This window comes from Rissa tridactyla, chromosome W (genome assembly GCF_028500815.1).
Source record: "Rissa tridactyla isolate bRisTri1 chromosome W, bRisTri1.patW.cur.20221130, whole genome shotgun sequence".
NCBI lineage: Eukaryota > Metazoa > Chordata > Aves > Charadriiformes > Laridae > Rissa > Rissa tridactyla.
The window spans coordinates 17293164-17316725 of record NC_071496.1 but is presented as its reverse complement, the minus strand read 5'-3'; the positions used below and the strand labels follow the sequence as shown (position 1 = coordinate 17316725).

The 23562-nt window shown below is 41.4% G+C and overlaps 1 pseudogene; it reads left to right on the top strand.

The window, feature by feature from the left end:
- The first annotated feature begins 18017 nt into the window (after positions 1-18017).
- On the top strand, positions 18018-21509 carry LOC128901896 (molybdopterin synthase catalytic subunit-like; annotated as a pseudogene).
- Positions 21510-23562: the final 2053 nt, after the last annotated feature.

The window sequence follows — 23562 nt, the reverse complement described above, 5'->3', positions numbered from 1 at the left end:
CATCTAGCCCACTCTTCCTAAGCTTCCCTATGAGGATGTTATGGGAGACGGTGTCAAAAGCCTTGCTTAAGTCAAGGTAGACAACATCCACTGCCCTCCCCTCATCTATCCATCCAATCATGCAAGCCATCATAGAAGGCTATCAGATTAGTCAGACATGATTTCCCCTTGGTGAGTCCATGTTGAGTACTTTACTGATAGCCTTCTTTTCCTCCACATGCCTTGAGATGAGGCCCAGAACGAGCTGTTCCATCATCTTTCCAGGGATGGAGGTGAGGCTGCCTGGCCTGTAGTTCCCTGGGTCCTCCTCCTTGCCTTTTTTGAAGGCTGGAGTGACATTGGCTTTCCTCCAGTCCTCAGGCACCTCCCCTGTTCTCCAGGACCTTTCAAAGGTGATGGAGAGTGGCCCAGCAATGACCACCAGCTCCCTCAGCACTCTCAGGTGCATCCCATCAGGACCCATGGACTTGTGGATATCCAGTTGACCTAATTGATCCCTCACTTGATCCTCCTCAACCAAGGGGAAGTCTTCCTCTGTCCAGACTTTCCCTGTTACTTTCTCCAAAGTCTGTGACTGCCCAAAGCAAAGGCAGCATTCAGTAACTCCGCCTTCTCTGCATCCTCCGTCACCATGGCTCCTGTTTCATTCAACAGTGGGCCCACAACTTCTCTGGTCTTCCTTTTCCTTCCAATATACTTGAAGAAGCCCTTCCTGTTGACCTTGACATCCCTTGCCAGGTTTCATTCCAAGGAGGCCTTGGCTTTCCTCGTTTCGTCCCTGCACGCTCTGGGGCAGCATTCTTGTAATCCTCCCAAGGGGTCAGTCCATTCTTCCACTTATTGTAAACTTCCTTCTTCCACTTGAGCTTTTTCAGAAGCTCCCTGCTCAACCATGCAGGTCTCCTGCAGCCCTTGCCTGATTTCTTGCTCTTAGGGATGCACCCATCCTGAGGTTGGAGGAAGTGGTATTTGAATACCAACCAGCTCTCTTGAGCCCCTTTGCCTTCCAGAGCCCTAGCCCACAGGATCTCTCGAAGCAGTTTCTTGAAGAGGTCAAAGTTAGCCCTCCTGAAGTCCAAGGTTGCGATTTTACTTCTTGTTGTTTTGCGAATACTGCCCATGATCCTGAACTCTATCTTCTCATGATCACTACAGCCTAGGGTGCCCCCAACCTTAATGTCCTCCACCAAGAACTGGAGACGTTTCAAGACAAATATGTAGAAACAGTGGTAATGCAAAGTCTTTGAAGGAAAGATATTCTGCTTTTCCATTACAGGTCCTACTCCTTGAAAGTGTTGCTCTATCTCATTTGTGTGCTGGGAATATGTGACATACCTATATACAGTCCTTTCGGATATTGGTCTTGGAATGCGAGAACATAAATTTTCTTTCAGAGTTGCCAAAAACAACGTGCTGTAATTTGTTCAGTAACATACAAAGGCAATGCCAAGGTGGAAAGTCTTCATAGTTTGCATGTATAGCTAAAGTGATGTAATTTGCATCAAATACAATTTGCATCAAGCAGTACATTTTCTCTATTTCTGCTGGGTCAAAGAGAATTGTGAAAAACTAAAACAGGTACACAGGAGGTATAAATGGTATTGAAACTTATCAGTAATTACTTGAAGTGAATTCTGGCCCTGTCACCTTCAGTTTCACAATTTCTGAAATCCCAAGAGAGTCTACAAACCCAGGATTGTCACATACCGAGAGCATGAAAAAAGGACAAGACAGTAGAAATGATTCCCAAACCACAGTTCCTCACACTGTATCCTTTCTCACACATAAGCTGGATTGTAAAACTAACTATACAGCTGCATCAAAGATGGGTGAACATGTCAACGCCTACTCTTCTTACTAGAGAGAAAAAGCATGACTACACTGAACAACAACTTTTTAAAAAAGAAGTCACAAATAGCTCCATTCTCCATTCAAATTCAAGGGAAAGATCCAAAGAAAAAGTTCATATCTACTATACGCTTCTGAGTTACAGGATCCCACTAAACATATTAACTTATACGTGGATAAGTGTATGCATAATTCAATCTTAGTTATAAAGAGGCTAAAACTGTACAGGACCAGTTTTAAATTGATCTGACCCTGATTGCCACAGCAACAAGTATAAGCAAGAGCTGCTACTCAAATCCATTGTATTGCTCAACTTTCCCAGAAGCTGGTGCATGATAGGGGATATGATATACCCACTCAATGCCGCATTCTTTTGCCGAATTACTTATAAGATTGTTTTTGAAATGAGTCCCATTGTCTGACTGAATACTTTCTGGAGTACCATGTCACCACCAGACTTGCTTTTCAAGGCCCAGGATGGTATTTCGGGCAGTGGCATGGGCCAAAGCATAGGTTTCCAACCATTCAAGGCTTCCTTCCATCACCTTAAGCACATAGTGCTTCCCCTGGCGGGTTTGAGGGAGTGTGATATAGTCAATTTGCCAAGCCTCCCCGTACTTATATTTTAGCCGTTGTCCCCCATACAACAAAAGTTTTAACAGTTTATCTTGCTTGATTTCAGCGCATGGGCCCACTGAGCTAAAAATAGTTCACCCTTATGTTCCCAGTCCAAATCTGTCTGGAAAATCTTAGCAGCCTGATCTACTTGCTCATTGTTTCGACATTCCTCACTGGCCCTAGTTTCCCTAGCCAGTCAGCAATATCTCGACATACTTCAGCAGCCCAGATGGGTTTACCTCTGCGCTGCCAGTTGCTCTGCTTCCACTGCTTTAACCACCCCCACAGGTGGTGGCATGGATGAAATGCCACTTTCTTTTCCATATGCCAAGGATGTATGGAGCATCTGGACCAGTGATAATGGGATGCTTCTCCCATTTATTACCAGTTAGGCTCACTTTGACCTGCAGTACAGTCAGTTCTTCAGACCCACCTGTCACTCCAGAAATAGTCACAGATTCTGTCCCTTTATGACTTGATGGCAATAGGGTGCGCTGTGCACCAGTGTCCACAAGGGCTGTATATTTTTGTGGCTCTAATGTGCCAGGCCATCGAATCCACACAGTCCAATAAACTCTGTGATCCCTCTCCTCCTCCTGGCTGGAGACAGGGCACCTCTAATGTCTATAATTAGTAGATGAGTTTCTACCTGGACCAGAGAACCGCCCCCTGTGGACTGGAGCAGCAGTCCTCCTGGAAGAATTTGTTCTTCTATCTGTGTTACCTTGCAACTCACTTACTTGTGCCTGTAGGGCCGAGGTAGGTCTTTTATCCCACTTACTCATGTCCTCTCCATAGTCACAAAGGCAAAACCACAGGATATTTCGTAGTGTGTTCTGTTTCCTCTGAGTCGGTCTCATAGGAGGGGGTCTTCTCCTAATGGCTGCAACACGGGTCCGTGCAGGGGAAGAATAAGATCTCTCCTCCATCCTAGACAGTTTATCAATCATTTTCTCAGTTTTATCAGTCAATCTTTCCACAGCTGCTACAGTGAGGGGACGAGAGACACTGTCTTCATACTGTCGCAATCTGCTAGCCACTTCATTTACAGTTAGTGAATCATCATCAACTCCTCCCCAAATCAGCATTGACAAAGTATGGGAATATATTGGTGATACACTCTGTACAAACTTTCGCAACATAGGTCGTCTACATGGCATTTCATCAGGATCTACATTCACTTCCCAGTCACCATAAATCACCTCTTTCACAGCCATTTCTCTCAGGTACTTAATACCTTTCTCTATGCTGGTCCATTTACTCGGGCGGCATTCAATATCATCCTTAAAAGGATATCTGCCTTTTACGGCTGATATGAGTCGCCTCCAGAGACTGAGAGTCTGTGACCTTTTCCCAAGAGCTTTATCTATACCGCCCTCTCTGGCCAGGTTTCCCAACTGCCTAGCTTCGCTACCATCTAACTCCATGCTATCAGCCCCATTATCCCAGCATCGGAGCAACCAGGAGAGAAGTGTCTCACCATCATTCCGGGTAAAATCCTTTCTCATATTTCGCAGATCCTTCATAGAGAAGGATTTAATGATCAACTCTGTATCTGTTTCCTCCTCCTGGGCTGACACAGGAGCCTCTCCCCTATTGTCTTTAGAAGAACTCTTTCCTCGATCTTCATCAGAGGAGTCCTCCCCCCTGCTATCTGGCCTTACTTGGTCTTTATCACAAGGGACAGAGGAACTTACTGACCTCTTCTTTTTCCTTCTGGTCACCGGGGCAACTTGTACCGGTGCTGATGGAGTTTGAGTAGTGCATATTGTACAACACCTACTCCTGCACCAAAATTTAAAGAGAAACCACCCCTGCACCCCATGCAGGAAAATCGACACCAAAACCATGATTTTAGGAACATAACTGTCATTCACGATACCCAAAGGAGATCCCTTTCCTGGCTGTGATGGTGACAATTTGACATAGGAAGTAAAGGGTGAAGTAAACATATCCATGGTAAAATTCAAAGTATAATTAGTGTAAGTAGTAACAGAATCCATTACGTAATGCCCAAGGTATGCAGGTAAAGAAGCTATACATTCAATCACAGCCCGGATCAGAATGAAACACAGCAGCAAAATAGCACGTTTGAACCACTGCATACAGATAGAAAGAGCAAGCAAGCAATACGGCACATAAGGCAAACTAAGCATTGGTGTATCAATTAACTTTAAAGTAATTGCTACAAAGAGACGATACAATAATCTGTTTAGCAATGACATGATGTGAGCTGTCTGTATCAATCTCTGAGTAAAATGGAATTCAAACTATTCAGACCATCTATCAGAACTCTGGTAGTACCACAGTTGGGCCACAATCCTGCCCCACATTGGGCGCCAATAAATCTGTTGTGGTTTTGGCTGGATTGGCCAAGCAGAACGACAGATGGCCCTTCCCCCCATCTCTCCTCAGAGAGGAGAGGAAGAGATAAGGAGATTTACGAGTTTAGAAAAAGAACTAAACCACTTTAATGAAAATAATAATGAATAAGAAAATAGTAAATAATAATAGAATAATAAAAATTACAGAAAAAAGTATACAATATATACAAAACCATATCCAGCTCCCAGAATGACGATCGCATCACCAGCAGACACAGGAAAACTCCCAGACTGGAGTCAGCGACAGACAGGAGCTGAATTCCAGAACTAGAGTCAGGAATGCTCGGATCGGGATCAAAGGCAGACAAACAGACAGGGTCCTCCTCAGATGTCGGCCATTGAAGAAAAAACGAGCCAGAGCCCCCTTTGCCCCTTTGATCCCTCAGCTTTTATACTGAGCATGATGCATATGGGATGGAATACCCTGTTGGTCAGTTTTGGGTCACCTGTCCCCTCTGCTCCTCCCTGCAGGTGGGACCCCTCTACGCTTCTCCGCTTCAGACCCTCTAACGGGGCAAAACAGTGAAGTTAGCTGACCTTGGTTGTTATAGCAATAAGTCTAAGCAAGAGCCTCTGTGCATACCATTCCTTGGTATAATCAGGTCTTATCACTCTGAGGGTGAACAGCTTCTGAACAATATGCTGTTAATTTCAGACTTTAGTCAGTTAGAAGAGGCCCAGCTAAAAAGTAAAATTACAAATCGGAAAATTGGTTCTGTTTTACCTGAAACCAGGTCACACCAGTACCCCCAAGTCCTTTTCCACAGGGCTGCTTTCTATCACATCATCCCCCAGCCTATACTGTGATAATGAGGATTGTCCCGACCCAAGTACAGGACCTTACACTTCGCCTTGTTGAACTTCATGAGGTTTGCATGGGCCCACCTCTCTAGCTTGTCCAGGTCCCTCTGGATGGCATCCCATCCCTCAGGCATGTCGACCGCACCACTCAGCTTGGTGTCATCTAAACACTCAGCTTGGTGTTCTAACAAACTAACTCTCTGAAATTAACAGCATATTCTTCAGACAGTGTCTACTTCCAGAGTGATATTTATTGTTAATACCAAGGAATGGTATGCAGAGAGACTCTTTCTTATATTTATTGCTATAACAACCAAGGTCAGCTAACTTTATTGTGTGCCAAGTTGGAGGTTTGGAAGCAGAATAGTGTAGAGGGGTCGCACCTGTGGGGAAAAGCAGACAGGACAGGTGACCCAAAATTGACCAACAGGACATCCCATCTGCATCATGCTCAGTGTAAAATCTGAGAGATCAAAGGTGTCGGTCTCTTTCTTCAATGGCCAGCGTCCAAGGAGGATTCTGTCTGTTTCGTCTGCCTTTGATCCCGATCCGTGCATTCCTGAATCCAGGTCCAGAATCCAGCTCCCATCCTTTGCTAAGTCCAGTCTGGGACTTTCCAAGTTCCTGCCGAAGAAGTGATTGTCATCCTGGAAGCTCGATACTGGCTTTGTATATATTGCATGTATTTCATTATTTTCTTATTAATATTATCTTTCTTTTTATTATTTTATTATTAATATTCATTAGTTTAGTTTCTTTTTCCAACTATAAGTTCTCTCTCTCTCATTCTCTCTCCCTTCTCTGAAACCTAACCCTAACCCTAATCCTTGCCCTGAACTCTGAAGGGAGAGAGGTTAAAGAGAGCATCTGTAGTTCATTTAATGGCCAGCCCAGCCTAAACCATGACACTGAGGAAAAACAATTGGTAGGTGTCTTGAATTTAAAAAAAAAAAAAAAGCAGCACCATAATTCTACTCAAATATCATTTATACAAGCAAATGTTTGGCTTTACCTGGCAGTTGGAAAAAAAATGCTGTAACTGCACTTTGCCCTAATATCTTTACTAATAATACCTGTCGTGGTTTGGGCTGGATTGACCAAAGATGAGACAACAGATGCTCTCCCCCACCTCTCGATCCAAGGAGAGGAGGAGGAAAGATAAAGAGATTTATGACTATAGAAGGAACTAAAGTACTTTAATGAAATATTAATAATAAAATAAAAAGGGAAATAATGAAAAAGATACAAGATATACAAAACCATATCAAGCTCCCAGGATGACGATCGCATCACCAGTAGGCACTGGGAACGTCCCAGACTGGAGTCAGCAATGGACGGGAGCTGGATTCCGGATCTGGAGTCAGGAATGCTCAGATCAGGATCAAAGGGAGACAAACAGACAGAATCCTCCTTGGATGTTGGCCATTGAAGAAAAAGGGCTGACCCTTTGATCCCTCAGTTTTTATACTGAGCATGATGCAGATGGGATGGAATACCCTGTCGGTCATTTTTGGGTCACCTGTCCTGTCCCCTCCTCCTCGCAGGTGGGACCCCTCTACGCTTTTCCGTTTCCGACCCTCCAGCAGGGCAAATAATAAAGTTAGCTGACCTCGGCTGTTACAGCAATAAGTATAAGCAAGAGCCTCTGTGCATACCATCCCTTGGTATAATCAGGTCTTATCGCTCCGAGAGCAAACAGTTTCTGTGCAATATGCTGTTAATTTCCAAAAGTTTAGTTAGTTAGAAGGGACTTAGCTAAAATGTAAAATTACTGAACAGAAAATTGATTCTGTTTTACCTCAAACCACAACACACTGTCAGTATTGTTGTTGTTTTCCTCTTTCCTTTGCTGTTCTGTTAAACTGCCTTTGTCTCAACCCACGAGTTTTCCCTTCTTGTTCCAATTCTCCCCCCCATCCCCCAGCTGTGGAGATGTTGAGTGAGCAGCTGTGTGGTTCTTTGTTGCCGGCTGAGGCTAAACCACGACAGTGTGCTGTTATATATAAAAGAAAATGTAACTTTTAGTAGGAAGAAAGCCATAGGAACTTTAGCATCTTGATTCTGCATACAGAATTTGGACATTTTATTTAAGATAAGCTTTCATTATTTGCTTGCAGTGCAAGCAATCACATATTACTTAGGTATAAGCAGAATTCCCTGGTTAGATGTCAGGATATAGCATGGCTCTTAGTGTAAATTTGAAGTACAAAACTCAACTCATTCTTAACTGCACAGCCACAATCTATCTCCCTCACAAAAACTATTGATTCATATTAAAAAGTAGAAGTTATCAAGTGACTGGCTTTCAGAACTAATCACACAACTTTTTTCCAGGGTTTGGAAAAATTTCAACAGAATATAATCTTTCTTGAAAAAATGCATTTCTTATTTACAAAGAAAGCATTTCAGTTGTCAACCAGCACAGAGAAGAGTTGAATATGCACAGTGCACATAAGCTGGTGGAAATAATTACAGTTTGATCAGCCTCAGTGGAAGACATTATCAGTCAGGATCTAGCCATGTTTTTATGAAATGTGCAAAACAGACAAGTGAAAAGCATACAGCACTTCCAATAAGAGTACTGATTCAGTTTTATATTTTGACTGTATAACGATGATCAGCTGCAGACTGCCAGCAAGGCTCCTACGTAGATGGCATAGAATCATAGAATCTTCATGGTTGGAAAGGACCTTTGAGATCATCAAGTCCAACCATACACACACACACAAAAAACCCAAAAAACAACAAAAAAACCCACCAAAAAAAACCAAAAAAAACCCCCAACAACCTACAATCTCTCCCCTTCAGAGCATGCCCTGAAGTGCCAAATCTAGACGTTTCTTAAATACCTCTAGGGATGGTGACTCAACCACCTCCCTGGGCAGGCTGTTCCAGTGCCTGACCACTCTTTCAGTAAAGGAATTCTTCCTAATATCTGATCTAAACCTCCCCTGCTGCAACTTCAGACCATTTCCTCTGGTCCTGTCATTATTCACCTGGGAGAAGAGGCCAACACCCACCTCTCTCCAACCTCCTTTCAGGTAGTTGTAGAGGGCAATGAGGTCTCCCCTCAGCCTCCTCTTCTCCAAGCTAAACCTGCCCAGCTCCCTCAGCCTCTCCTCATATGACCTGGTCTCCAGACCCCTCACCACAGCCTGGTAGCTCTCCTCTGGACCCGCTCCAGCACTTCAATGTCCCTCTTGTACAGAGGGGCCCAGAAGTGAACACAGTACACGAGGAGAGGCCTCACCAGTGCCGAGTACAGAGGCACGATCACTTCCCTACTCCTGCTGGCCATGCTATTCCTGATACAAGCCAGAATGCTGTTGGCCTTCTTGGCCACCTGGGCACACTGCTGGCTCATGTTAAGCTGGCCATCCACCAGCACCCCCAGGTCCTTTTTCTGCTGGGCAGCTCTCCAGCCACTCTTCCCCAAGCCTGTAGCGTTGCTTGGGGTTGTTGGGACCGAAATGCAGGACCCGGCACTTGGCCTTATTAAACCTCATACAGTTGGCCTTGGCCCATCGATCCAGCCTGTCCAGGTCCCTCTGTAGAGCCTCCCTACCCTCAAGCAGATCAACACTCCCACCTAGTTTGGCGTCATCTGCAAACTTACTGAGGGCGCACTCAATCCCCTCATCCAGATCATTGATAAAGATATTAAACAAAACTGGCCCCAAAACTGAGCCCTGAGGGACACCACTGGTGATGGGCATATTGCAAGCTGCAGCCAACCCCCTGGCTAGGGTCAATGCAGATCTACCCCTAGTGTCTAATTGCCTGCAATAGGATTCATCTGTGAAGATGTGAAGAACGCTTTCTCTTTGGAGTGTTTATAAAAGTATATGCACTTTTGACCCTATTATTCAAAACCAGCAAACTTTAGGTGTAGAATTAATCAGGATGTTTAAATACAAGCCCAGCATTCTACAGAATCAACTATATAACCTTTACATCTAAAGCGTAAAGAAAAAATTGAAGGCAAAAAAACCTTGAAATATTTTCACTGATATTGAAAGAATTAACCATGCGATACAATCAGAATCTAAAACTAAACTACATTGGCATTTGCAGGATATCCTATGTCGTGGTTTAGCCTCAAACGGCAACAAAGAACCACGTGCCGCTCGCTCGCGCCTTCCTAATACAGGAAGAATCATAAGAAAAGGCAAGACTCTTGGGTTGAGACAAAGGCAGTTTAACAGAACAGCAAAGGGAACAGGCAAACAACAACAACAACACGGACAGGGGAATATACAAACGTGATTATGGAACCGCCGCTCCCCCGCCGCTCGCCGCCGCTCACCGGCCGGACCCAGGACGCCCCAGCCCGCTTTTAAGCAGCAACTTCCTGCCCCCTCCCCCGGCAGCTCAGGGTGGGCGTGGCTCACATGGCATGGAATACCAGGAAAAATTAACCCTATCCCCACCGGAACCAGGACACCTATCATGATTGTATCTTTTTAAACATAATATCAGAGATATGACTTGTAGATTTGATAGCATTCAAAATTCTTTGCCCTTACAACTACTTTGTTAAAAGAATTTGAGGTCTTTGCAGGAAGTAATGCATTATTGACATTACATTTTTTTTCCATAATATTTGATATTTTAAGTGTTTAGATTATCCAGATCAAATATTAGCCAGGTAGTTCAGTACCAGGCACTTTGAAATATGAGGTTCTTTGGGATAAAGCTTGTGCTTTGCCTTGGTATCAAAGACTGCAGAAACAGTTTTTACCTTAGCATCATCACTGAATGCCCTAATGCCCTTTCCCATCATTCTTCAGAGCATGTGTTATACTGCTTAATGATCATCCAAAAACTCCATAGCTAGCTTTATTTGGACAATGTTGTGTGCATGCTGGTTTAATATAATTTTTAGCTCTCCTTTGGGGCAAAGGACAGTATGAAAATGAAAGAGGTCATCTCTTTAGGAATACTGTATCCATCAACAGAAAAGGAAAATACTTTATAAAAAAAAGAAAATTTATGGATTTTTAAAATCTCATTTAAGAAGTTACATATTTCACTTACTGCTGTTGCTCAATGAAAATAAAAAGAAATTCTTGTAGAAAAGACTTGCCCGTAAATGAGACAGTTGAACAGAAAGAGTTTTGTGCCTTTGAATTATAGTTCCAGACTGCTTATACTCTGCCTTAAAGCTGTTTATTCTTACTCTTTAATTGTGCAATGCATTTATATTGGATGGCACTCTTAAAACTGGGTGATCTATTGGTTTAGGGACCTAAAAATTAATCCCAGATGCAATCATGCTCTTCTAAACATTCAAAAAGTAACTACTGCATCACCTGTTTTGTGATAGACAATTTCAAAGAGTGCCAAGGGGAATGTTAAAGACACTGGTCAAATAGCCACATATACCTCACACACAGGAATCCTAGAGGTCATAGTGCCTCAGACAGATTCATATTTTCACTTTTTTCTCCCCATTCTTTCACCATGGAAACTGAAGGAACAGCGCGCTCTCCTCCCAAAACAGGAAGGAAATGTTTTCAAGATTATTACCAGCATTGACATGCATAAGGCCAAATTCAGACCTGAATTCAGTAGAATGACTGGAATTCATGGTGACATATCTCTTATACCTGCCCCACTTTTGGATCCTTGTAGGTTATTCCAAACTTTGTTTTCTTTTAAATGAACTCAGTAGCAGCAGTTTAATGCTAAACTGACTTTAGATCTGGCTGGTCACCCAAGACAAATGAAGAATGCAACAGGTAATGAAGGGTTATTCCAGATCATGACTTTTTTTTTTTTTCTGGTTATTTCAGGAAGCTTGAATTAAAGGAATTGTGTCCGTTCTTCTAAATACAGTGTTATGCATCAATATCTACATCTCTGGTGTATAACACAGATGCACTCAGGTATAACACCAACATAACTAAATTCATCACAACAGTAAAACTGGAGTAAAAGAAGTACTCTTGAGGCTTCCTAAATATATATCTGAACTTCAAAGCAGTAACTCATGAGGTCTGAAGTGAAAACAGAAGGAAACAAAATCTACTCGAGATTAGACAATCACAAACTTGTGCAGTCCTGAAGTGTCACTTTTTCTGCAGTGCTGGTAAAAAGAAATAAAGATTAATAATATGTCTCCAGTTCATTCCTCTGGTTTTCACAGTGCATGCAGTCATGTTTTGTACCAATTCTTGTAATAAGTTATTACAAAAATAGCTTAGGACTAGCAGACTAGTGTACCTACTTACATTTCATTGACTTTGCTGTGGTTCTCTTCATTCAACAGCACACTGCAGAATCAGTGCCTTAGACTGTAAGCTTAGTGCCTGGGTATACTCAAGCTAGATCTTCAAGTTCAAAGAAGTATGCTGCTGGCAGGTAAGAAATAAATTAATAGGAATAACAACTCCTCACCATTTGCCTCTCCTTGATATTATTAGAATTGAATTTCCTTTAAGCCACATTCTATTTTGGTGGTGTAAGGGAATTCTGTACAGTAAGATTTGCACTTTTTCAGTATTAAACATTATTAAAACAAAGAAAGGTTGGAAAGTGGAATAGGAAATATCTGCTTTGGAGGGCTTCATCACAGCTTTTACAATTAAAGACCTCCAAAAGAAATATCATCTAAGAGGCTATTATACATGTGGATGTGGGAGGATGCATACACACTCATTAACTAAAGGAAAGGCCATGGCTTAGGAAAAGATTTAATTAAAAATATTAGACCCAATAAATAACACTTAGAACTAGACATTATATGTTGCAGCTACTGACAATTACACTCCAAACCAAAAGCTGCAAGAAGAAAATGGCACCTGAAAGAAGGATCCGAACCAAATGTTAAGGGAAAATCATGTGCAGCTAGCCCATAGGAATCATAGAGAAGAGATGGTTTTGAAATTCCAGTCTCTACAGAGCTAACATACCTTCTCCAGAGCTGTAGGAACATCTCATTTCATTTTACGTAGGTACCTGTACTCTCCCAAAAAATCCACAAAACAAGCCAAACAATAAAATAGCAACCTGAAGAAAACTCATTCTTGCAAACCAAGCAGCATAGTAGTCACAGCTCTGTTTCTGAGGCTGGTGTTCCTGGGAAAAAAGACCTCCAGAATTAAGAAGTATTTAGGGAGAATATTTGTGTTGGACATTCAAATTACACCTCATCTTAATTTCTGCTTTGGTTTCTTAAGAACTTTTAATCTCTTTTTATTGGTTCTAGAACACAGTTACTTGATTATCAGTCACAAACCCTACTCTATTCCTGTGCCTTCTAGGCCCAAATTCTGCCTTTAACTAAGTCACACAACACAAGGCTGAAGACTGACCCATCCTTTGAAAAATACTCAAGAATTGGCTTAGGTGAGTCATTAGTTGGAGCTCAAATAAAGAAAATCAAAAAACTCGCTGGCAGTAACTCTTCTCTCCCTATTCCATAGTGGACCTAACTCTAAATTCAACACTAAATGTAGGAATAAATCTTTGAGAGATCACTGTCTTTTGGGCTGAGAGGCTCAGCTATGCCTACATAGCTACATACATATGCTACAAGCTAGGGAAAGCTTTTCCTCACACTGGTTTGGTTTTGTTTGTTTTGGTATTTTTTGAAGAACCTAATGTGCAATAGTGGTTTTTCTTCAGTAGGTCCCTGCTCCCCTGAATGGCATTTGTTCCTTGAGCAGGTCGCTGTGCAGTATTTTGCCAGGAGCATGGAGCTGGCAGGGCTGCACTCTGAGACCTTCTCGGTGACAGAGCAGATCACTTCTCTGCAGCTCTGGGAGGATATTATTAAGATTCATCAAAAGTATTTGGGAAAGTTACTGCTGAGGTGCACAAAGTTTAACATGGGGTACTTTTTTTTTTGTAAAGAAATACAAATTCAATGTTTATAGTTGAGCTAGAACATGTATTGGTACTTTGGTAGCATAAAAACAGTGAAGTTACCTTGTTCTTGTAACCTGCAGTGAGCATTTTTGTGTTTTGGCCAATTGCAAATGCTATAGCTTTATAGATACACTAGGAAAGACTAGGTCAAATAAACATACCCAAAAGTTAGGCATGGGGGTAGTTTGAGACACGTGGCCCATTGTCCAGGAGGGCCACAGTGTGGTAACTCCACTGTATGTGAAAACAGAACTGTGTTAGTACCTGTGGAGAACATGAGATGTCTCAAGAAGGGATCTAGCACAGACAGGGCAATAAATAAGAAATCCATGATAACGTGCAGGTGTTTTTTATCATTTATCTTTAACTATATTGTTAGCTGCTAGTCTGAGCTTATGGCACCCTCTGGAAGGCAGGTCAAGAAGGGAACTGGAGCCCCGCCATGGGCTTCCAGCCGCCCAACCCTTACATAGGAAATAGGCTCAGCCACTTTCAACCTCCTCTGCTTTCAAAAAAAGCATTGTTAGTTGCATTTTATAGGGAGTGTGGTCCTGAGAGTGTGCTAGGTATGTGCTGTAAGGACCCCTGCAGCACTGGCGCTCTTTGGGAGTGTCAGCAGGAGGTCCCCCTCAGGTGAGGGAACGTGCTCAGTCCTGTCAAGAATTAATCTGATGGACAAAGGTACAACACCATTTGGAAAAAAAGAAAAAGAAAAAAAAGTAAGGCATAACAGAGATTGAGGTCCTCAGGATTTAGTGCTGAACGCACTGGAGTTTGGACTTTGGTGCCAAAGTCTTCCTTTAGGCACCACCCTTCTTTATTACATCTACTCTCAAGGGCTATGAGAAAAAACAACTATTTAGCAATGGTAGCTGTTTCCAAATGAGAAGGTCTAACCAAATGTTAGACTGGGAGCCTTTTCCTCACACAGAAGTGTGTTTTGGGGAAGGAGGCAGTAAGGAATGAGTGCATTTTGCTTTGCAGTCTATTACTTGGTGTCAGAAGCAGCAGCACCTTTGGTTACTTTGCCATAGTTTGTCAACTTTGTCCTTTTATGAATGATGACTTGGAGCAGTACATGTTGTATGTGCAGTTACTTCACAGCAGCCACCTTGGAAAATGCTTCTGTTCCTAGCTTTTCTGGAAAAACTCAACATAATTGTAGGGCACTGACCACAGACTTCTATTCACATTGCTAATAGATATTCAAAGTGCAGCTCGAGCGTACTTGACAATGCTCTTCTGTTCCACCCATTTCCCCCAATGAATTAACTTGCAAGTGACACTAATTAGAAACCATCCTTCTAACGGGCACTTCAGTTCCATAGTTTCACTCATTTCCTCAGTTGCTTGCTTTACTTTCATACAGTTCCTTCCTTCAGTTTCCCCTCTGAGTCAGCCCTGCTGTGTTTTGCTCAGCCTGTGCCTTGCCTGCTTTTGTCTATCTGGCTGGTAGGAAATAAGATGTTTTTTACTTGTACCCTTTTGGCGTGCTTGTTTGTTTCTAGGCAATACAGCTCTCCACTGTATCTGCCAGATTTTGTAGTCTCGAACAATAACAGTTATCATGCCTGCATCTTTTGAAGTAAAATGTTGACATTCTTTTTCTGCTGTCTTACTGGTGTTGCCCTCATACTCACTATGTGATTGCAACTAGTCATGAAAGTGACTCCCTGCCTTGTGGTATTGTCACAGATGGAAGTGATGCACTTCACTTGTAGAGAGAAGCAGCAATACATTTATTGATATAAAACAGGGATTTAACAAAGTTTGATGGTAAATGCAACAGTGTTTAAACAAGATTCAAGATGGCAAGGCACACTTGGTTATTTACTGCACAGAGGACAGGGTCAGACAGAGCTGTCAGGGAGACCCTCCTGTTGAGTCACAAGGTTCAGAAAGGACCCCCTTGCTTTCTAAACTCCTTCTCAGAGAGGAGTCTAGGTGTGGATCCAATCCTAGTCCCAGACTTGGTCAACGGTTTATGCCTAAAGGATTATATATATGCAATCAGTCCTTTATATCACTTAGCTAAGATTTCAAAGTTTGGCATGCTATTAGTCACTTACCAAGGATCTGTTGTGGCAAGGAATCTCTGAATCTCGAAAAGTAACCTTGAGCGGCGTCCCTACTCAAGGGAAGATCCTGGCTGTGCAGGAGAGCTCAGAGGCCTCTTGGGCTGTTCACTATTTATGGGGGTAAGATGATTGACCTATAGTCATATTTGCATATTGACCACAGTACCGGTATTGCTCAAGTTAGCCCTTGTCTATTGTGTTATCTGTCTCCCTGAAAGTGCCTTTGGGCCCCAGATACTGCCATCATGACTAGATGCACCCATTATGACCACCATAGGTGGTTATTGCTTGGGCAGGGTTACAGGAGATAAAGATCAGGTTGGTCCCTGGGCAGGGGTGTGGAGCACACCATCACAGGTATCCAGAGCTGTGGACTCTCACAACATCATCTCAGATGTGAAGAACAGAAAATATATAGAAGGTCTGCCAGAACACCATATCTGCTCTCTTAGCTCTGTTACCACTCCTTATCAATAGCAAATTTCAGACCTATTAAGTACAAAAGACCCAAAGCCTCATAAACCATGAGGTTACACAAGAAGAGCATCCCTTTGACCACCAAATCTTTATGAGATCTCATGAACAGCATCCCACAACACTTCTTACTGTGTAAGAAAATTGCTGTCCAGTCCAGCCAGACTGAATCAGCGGAACATTTCCTTCTAATCTCAAATTGGATAGTTGGTATCCCCTTGAGTTACCTACTTTGTTAGAAGCTTTTAAAGTGGGTCTGGTATACATTGGTTGGTTCTGATGTAGTTTTTAAAGGCCTATGACAAATCCAATTCCTGACTTATGAAAATTATACTGAGGTGTTTTCTCCTTAGCTGCAACAAGAAAATCCAATAGTAGGAGGTGGGTGTTTGTCATATTTTTGAAAGTATATTGGAAGCAGAGTTGCATAAGTCTCAGTGGTATTTACCTCAGCTGCCCTAGACTGTGCACCAGTTTGTTGTTTAATGAAATCTCATGGTTTCTAAATAGAGTGCTTGCATTTAACCTATTTGTGCTCCTGCCAATTCCCCTCAGACTTGTCATCTGGGATCAAGTGGTTTTTGCTATTTGTCAGGAGTATGTGCTGCTTGGAGAATCAGCTCCTGGTCCTGCAGCCCAGAGACAAGGGTTGCCATCATAGAATCATAGAATGGTTTAGGTTGGAAGGGACCTTAAAGATCATCTAGTTCCAACCCCCCTGCCATTGGCAGGGACACCTCCCACTAGACTAGGTTGCTCAAAGCCCCATCCAGCCTGGTCTTGAACACTTCCATCCCACCAATTAATGGAGGCTGAATCTGTCCAAGCTCTGTTAGGTAGGCATCACTTCTCGCTTAGTTTCCTATGGAGTGTCATCCTGTGCTAAAATATCTCATGGATTCTGTATAATCTTCCTATAATATTTTTTTTTGTTTAGGTTCAGAGATGTGATTGCAATTCTTTCCCTCCACCCCCAGTACTCTTTTGAGAGAGCATAACTTGTGTTTCCTGCTGACCAAAAACTATAAGCTGGTGGACCAATAAATGATTATGTAGTAAATGGAAGAAAATTGCCACAGAGGTCAGGCATTGTTTTGAATTTGGGTTTTAGGTCTTTTTATTCTTTAGTAGTTGTTTCTGGCTGTCAGTAGATATCCAGCTTGCCTAAATAAGATAATAATGAAAAACCTCCTGCCGCTTTTTAACAGAAACGATGATACAGAAAAAGAATTGACTGCTGCTTTTAAAAAAAATATTTTTTTTTTGTTGCTGTCAAAGGAACAGGTGTCCTTAGAATAGCTTCATTTCTTTACATGCTTTCAAGTGCCAGTGCATGTATTTACTGAAGCTTGTTCTATTGCTGCTGCTCAAAATACTTCTTTTCCTCCTCATTCTTAGATGAACTGATGACTGGTTTCTACTCAGAGAAATTAGAAGTGTCTCCTGTGTCACTGAAACAGACCAATAGTGTGAGGACCTGAATGTCCTGGAGAGCAAATTAAACTTTAGGATTAGAACCCTAATCTGTGTTTATCAGAAATCTCTGTTTTAAACTGTGTTTGATTTCAGGATAAGATAGGGAGGAGGGGCTGACAATTTTACCACAGATTACTAGCACAGTGGCCCACGCTGGTTGATTGTACTGTTAAACTGGGGCCTTGAACTAGTTCTAGTTTCATCCTACTGGAGCAAACTTTCCTACCAGGAAGGAACCCGTATGCATTAAAAACCAGGTCATCAACTGATATTTGCAGTTAATATTCTCTCAGCAAGTCTGGTGAGAAGTGAATTTGCCATGGAGACTGGTCCCTTGGGGTAAGTAAGTGGATAATGTGTGTTTTCTGAATAAATTGGGGCATCCAGCACTGAATAAAAGGCAGTTGGCAAATGCTAGTACCTCCAAAACCAAGAGTCTGTTTGGTTTTAGCCTTTCTAGTGAGTTATGGGTGTAAGCAAAGATGTGCTAAAAGATTTTATCCAGCTCAAGTCTGAAAAGCTCTCTGTAGATGAAGTGTCAGAGCTGGTCATTTCACCATACTGTGGGGCAGTGTCTCTGTTCATTGGTGAGTTTAATGTTTCTGAGCTGGATCTCTGATTGTGTTTATAGTCTAATAAATGGAATCTAGATTATTCACACCCCAAACTCCTGCTTCTCAAATAAATAAATTCCTGGACTGAACCTGGGATGTTTAGAAAATGCATTCTGAATTATTTAGAACAAGACCATGGCAGCTATTAAACAGTTGCAATAGCACCTTAGCAGTTACCACAGAAGATGTCCCAGCCTTGGGCATTACAGATTGCAGACTTGTATAATCTGTAGACTAAATTCTTCCTTGTATATTATAGATTTTTCTTGTTCAAAGAAACTCTTTACACAGCCATGATTAGGGGAGGTCATTTATGTTTGCACAGTGCTGACTTTGGCCATATTGGGTTTTACTCAGAATTCATTGGTGGTTTTGTTTGATAACTTATTTGTGTTTAGGTACTACGAGAAATAATTTTGAAGGGAAAAAAGTGATTCACTTAGAGTATGAAGTGTATATTTCAATGGCAGAGACCGAAATAAAGAAAATCTGCAGAGATATTAGAAATGGCTATCAGTCAAACATATTGCAGTGCACCATAGACTTGGGTATGTATGGCCAGACCACATCCTTCTGCAAGTGGAATATTAATTCTTGTCTGGTGCATGGTTGTGCTTACATAGTTGCAGGATGTGCAGGAGTCTATATAAACTGTAATGCAGTAAAGCTGGCTGCAGGATCAAGCTCTCACTGCACAGATGTTTCAGAAATAGTCTTTTTCAAAATGTGTGCTTTGGTAGTGTTTGCTGGAATCCATATTTAGACTGCAGGAATGTTGATGCTGGTGTGATGGTTTGAAAGTGTGGAGAAGGGATTGAGATCTCGTTGCTGGGAAGGGGATGCTGTTGGTTTTTTGCTTTTTTTAAAGACATGAAGTTCACACCACTTTGTTTTTTCTTCTTTCTTCTGTTGAGGTGCCACAGAATGTTGGTTTCTTATTGTCATATTTAAGTCAAATTACGCCATAGGGAACCTGAAAGCTTAGACTGTGGAGAGGGAGAGAGGCATGGTAATTGCTAGCCATGCTTGTAGGACAACCTTCTGTTGTTCCTTGAGTCTTGGATAAGCATTTTCTGGTGGGTTTAAAACATGGAATACTAGTGTCTGACATACTCTTGACCCTTCACTGTTCATCAGATTTCTCGCTGAAACTAGCAGGATTTGCAGTGTGTGTTGCAAATGCTTGTTTCCTTTTGTCTCAACAGAAGGATCTTAGGAGGTCGCAAAGGGTAATATTAGCCTCTGAGGGGTAGTTTCCTTAGATTTCCTCTGTAGTAAACAGAGAGCACGATTCTCTCAAGGGCAGCGCAAAGCATTTAAGCTTAGTTTTTTTCCTCTGAGCTGTTTGACAGGAGTCTTACTATAGAGGGAGGGTTGGAAGGCAGATTTTGGGAATACTACCCTTGTGAGGAGCAAAAAAAAACCCTTGTGCTACTTCTATTAACTAACTTTGGGAAAAAAACAGACACCAAACAGGAAAAGCTTCATAATTTGAAATCAGAATTTGTCAAAATTTAAGTTTCATTGCAAAATCTGCATAGTTTGAAGCACTTAATTTCTTCTTTCACAAATTCTTGTGCAAACTGAGATGACTTCTCAGGTTTTCAGATAAGAACTGGCTGTTCCTGACTTGTTATTGTTCATTATTAAGACAGCTTCCAGTGATTTTTCTATGCATTGTTTCAAGTTAGCAATTTTCTCCTCTTAATTTCATAGACTTTATATAAAAAAAGAAAAACAGAAGAAAAAAGCCTATGACTGGTGGGTTTATTTATTCTAAACCATGGAATTCTCACATCTGGTACTGATTTTGGTTGTGGTTTTCTTTCTTTTAAAAAGTGTATAATCTTTTGGACATGGCTTGACACTTGCTCAGTATGAAGTAGTCAGGAGAGCGTGTGGCCAAAATACTGACATGACATGACCATGACTTTTGGGTGCTCTTGATGTTAAGTGTTAGCTAAAGCTGCTGTTGTTCCTCTTCTCTCCCTAGTGTGGTTCCAATAACTGAAGCAAGTGTAATTATTGTAGTCTTCTCCACACAGAGCAGAATCCCTTGAAGCTGTAATGTACTGTATCAACACCTTAAAAGCATCCCTCCCAATATGAAAAAAGGTATGTTTGGGACAAAGTTAGTTCTAGGCCTGTTCCGGAGTCTTAGATAGCTGGGCTGGAGGCTGCTGCTGCTCTTAAGGGAAGGAGCTGAAGCATAATGGGCAGCAGTTGCTCCTGACAGGATGACAATGTCTAGCACCAGTCAGTTTCCTCTAATGCAGCCAGGCCCATCTGTGGCAGGTAGGGCACCTGGGAGGCCCTCCCTTGCCTGTACTATCCAGCTCCTTTTCCTCTTAACTCCATCCTGGGGTCAAAGTGAAGGAGCCCTGAGCTCTCCTCTTTTGGGTGGCAAAAATTCATTTCTGCGTAGGCTTGTGTTCTGCATAGGCCTTGAGTCAGCTCTGCTCTGGATAGCATTGCGGTTTGCAAGTAAAAGTGGCATTTCTTGTCTTTCTGTTTTCCCCTCATCCTGATGGCCTTGAGAAAGCACAAAGCATTAAGCAACAGCACACAATGAAGGGATGTGCAGAGATCCCAAATCTAGTATGGGCACACAACAATGTGTGGAGAGACAAGCCCAGGTCTAGAAATAGTCTCATTGCATAACAGCAGTGTTGCATGCAAGTAATGAGCATTACCTCTGCCTCCTCTCCCAGGCAAAACTTGGCATGTGGTAACAGTGATGTTCTCTGCATTGCTCCACTTTTCTGATACCTCTTTCAGGAGACTGGAGTTCTGTGGTCTCAGAAAGAATAATCAGGGGCTCAGAGCCCTGCTGAATTTGCTGCTTAGGACTGGACTGCTGCTGGGTAGTCCATTCTGTCCTGAAGATGTAATACTTACTGTATTTTTGGTATTGTAATTTTTACTCTCATTCCTAAGTATGATGATACAGTAGGTTAACACAGCAACATGTAAAAAGAGCAGTGTTTCAGACACGAGTGCTGTGTACTCTACAGCTTTTACATCATTTCTTCTAGATCTCTTTCCTGAAGTGACTTCGGCATAGATGGGCCCTTCTAAATTTAATGGGGTTCAGCCCAAGGTTCAGGATCTGCCCATATGTAAGTCAGTATGTTCTAAGGATGCTGTCCTCTTTTCTGTTTGCCAGCTAAGTGTTGTGTAGTCCTGTTGTGTTCAGTAAATAACAGCAGGATGGCTGTTGAGTTGTTTGGCCTGGTTTGTGGCCACAATATTTCCCATTCTTTGTTTATATTTCCAGGAGATTCCAGGACAAATATTCTTGGAAAGAAAACAAGGAATGCTTTGGGGCAAATTCAGAAAAATAACCGTGCTCTTTTTAAAATAAAGTGTTATTGTTCCTAATGAGCATAGTGGTTTAGCTTTGAGTTGTTTTTACAGAGAATCTATATGTTTTTAAGCAGTTGTGAGACATTTCAATCTGAACAATTTAATTAGGACTGAATGAAATTAACGAGTAATAAGTAGGTTTTTAAGTGTTCTTGAATCTCCTTTGAAATAATTTCTTTGTGCTTTTTAACATGGAGTTAGTTTTTAAGACAATCTTCCCTAAAATTCTTGGTTGCAAGGTATTTAGTCCTCTGTGATATATACTGCTTTAATGCCTTTATATTGGTAGTCTGTGTTCACTGTCTGCATGGGAGGTCACAACAGGACAATTGGATTTTTTTAAAAATCTTAAAATCCTGAGTTTAATTTTATATAAATGCAGAATTAGTTTGCAAGCTTTATGCTATTTTGACATTCTTGTAACGTGAAAGCTACTCGAAGTAGATTAAACATTTTGGTACAGACAGAGAAGAAAATATAAACTATATGCCAGAGTTATTAACTTTTTATTAGTGGTTACTTTCCAGTAGCTGTGTCTCACAGAAACATTTTTACTGTGCAGCTGATATTACAAGTTATTACATTAAAAAAATATGGATAGACCTTGATTCAAAGTTAGATCTAATACTCTACCAGCAACAAACTTGGATTAGCAATAACACACAAACCTGTAACTACTTAATGATGTCTAGACATGATTAATATTGAAGGAGATTTTTTGGCTGTGTAATTGTATGGTGCTGCAGGGGAAAAAAAGACAGCTATTATTACAAAAAGGCAACTATAAGAATAAGTTTAATTAGTTTTAGTAGTTTGACTTTAGACAAGTTAGGATTCAGTCATCAAAATGGATTATTTTTTCCAAAGGAAAGTGCATCTATTAAACTTTTTGCAGTTTATGTATGTATTTATATTCACATCTATGATTTTAATACAGTTTTTCTCTTGTTACTGTTTTGAAACCTAGTTAAAAAGAAAAAAGACTGACATAGTATGCCTGTGCTTCCACTGGAAACAATGGGCTAATCATCTGAGTAAGATAATTTTATTTATATTATTGTTCTGTGCTATGATAGTGTTTAGGTGCTAAAAGTTCAAAGTCCCATTGTGTATGGCATTTTTACTCATGCTGAGAGGTAATTTTAGCTAGTGCTCATTATCAGTGTAGACAAGATAGATATAAAGGAAGGGAAATGAGGTAAAGTAAAATGACTTGCTCAAGCTTATATATCATTACCTCACACAATACTTAAGCCTCAGCTGTATAATCCATTTCATTGTGTCTGCAGTAAAAAAATCTACAAACAGCTGCTAGCTGAACAAAATAAAACCAGAAAATTAGGCAATGATCTTCTTTTCCCAGTGATCTCAATCAGTTCTAATACTTCGCAATGGTTACTGTATCCCGCTTAAGTGAAACCCAGTGAAACACATAACTTCAAGCAGAAGCATGGTTAAACTGTGCTTATTAGCTTACTGATGCACTTTCCTCAATGGAAGTGAGCAAGTCCTTGCTCTGTAGGACAGCAGCTGCTCCTTGTGTGCATACACATATGCAGCCTCCAAACCATGTGGGCCCTGTTCTCTAGGCAGAACTGAGCAAGTTCAAGGTTGAATTTTCTTTTGCTTTGGAGGTTGGAGAGAAGCCCTCTACTATTTGAATGTTATTTTTACTGGGAATTGTACAGAATCCTGAGTACAGATCACTTCCTCTGTCAAATAATTATATTTTTTTTTAGAGAAAAAAAAAAAAGAAAACTGTTTCCCATTTTTGGCGTTCATTTTTTCATGTTCATGTTTGCTGTTACCATGCAACTAATTAACATATTAATTTCACAAAAATAAACGCCTGAGTTGCCTTGTGGTGGATGGTTTATGAATTAAGTAAAACTTATGCAGCGCTTGCATACTGGTGCTGTGCTTTGGTACAGAAAACTAGTGGTATTTAGAACAGTTAAATTGTGTTTGGTGCCCTACAATCAGGGGCAATTCCTGTGGATTCACTGTGTTGCATTAGTGCCCCTCTAATGC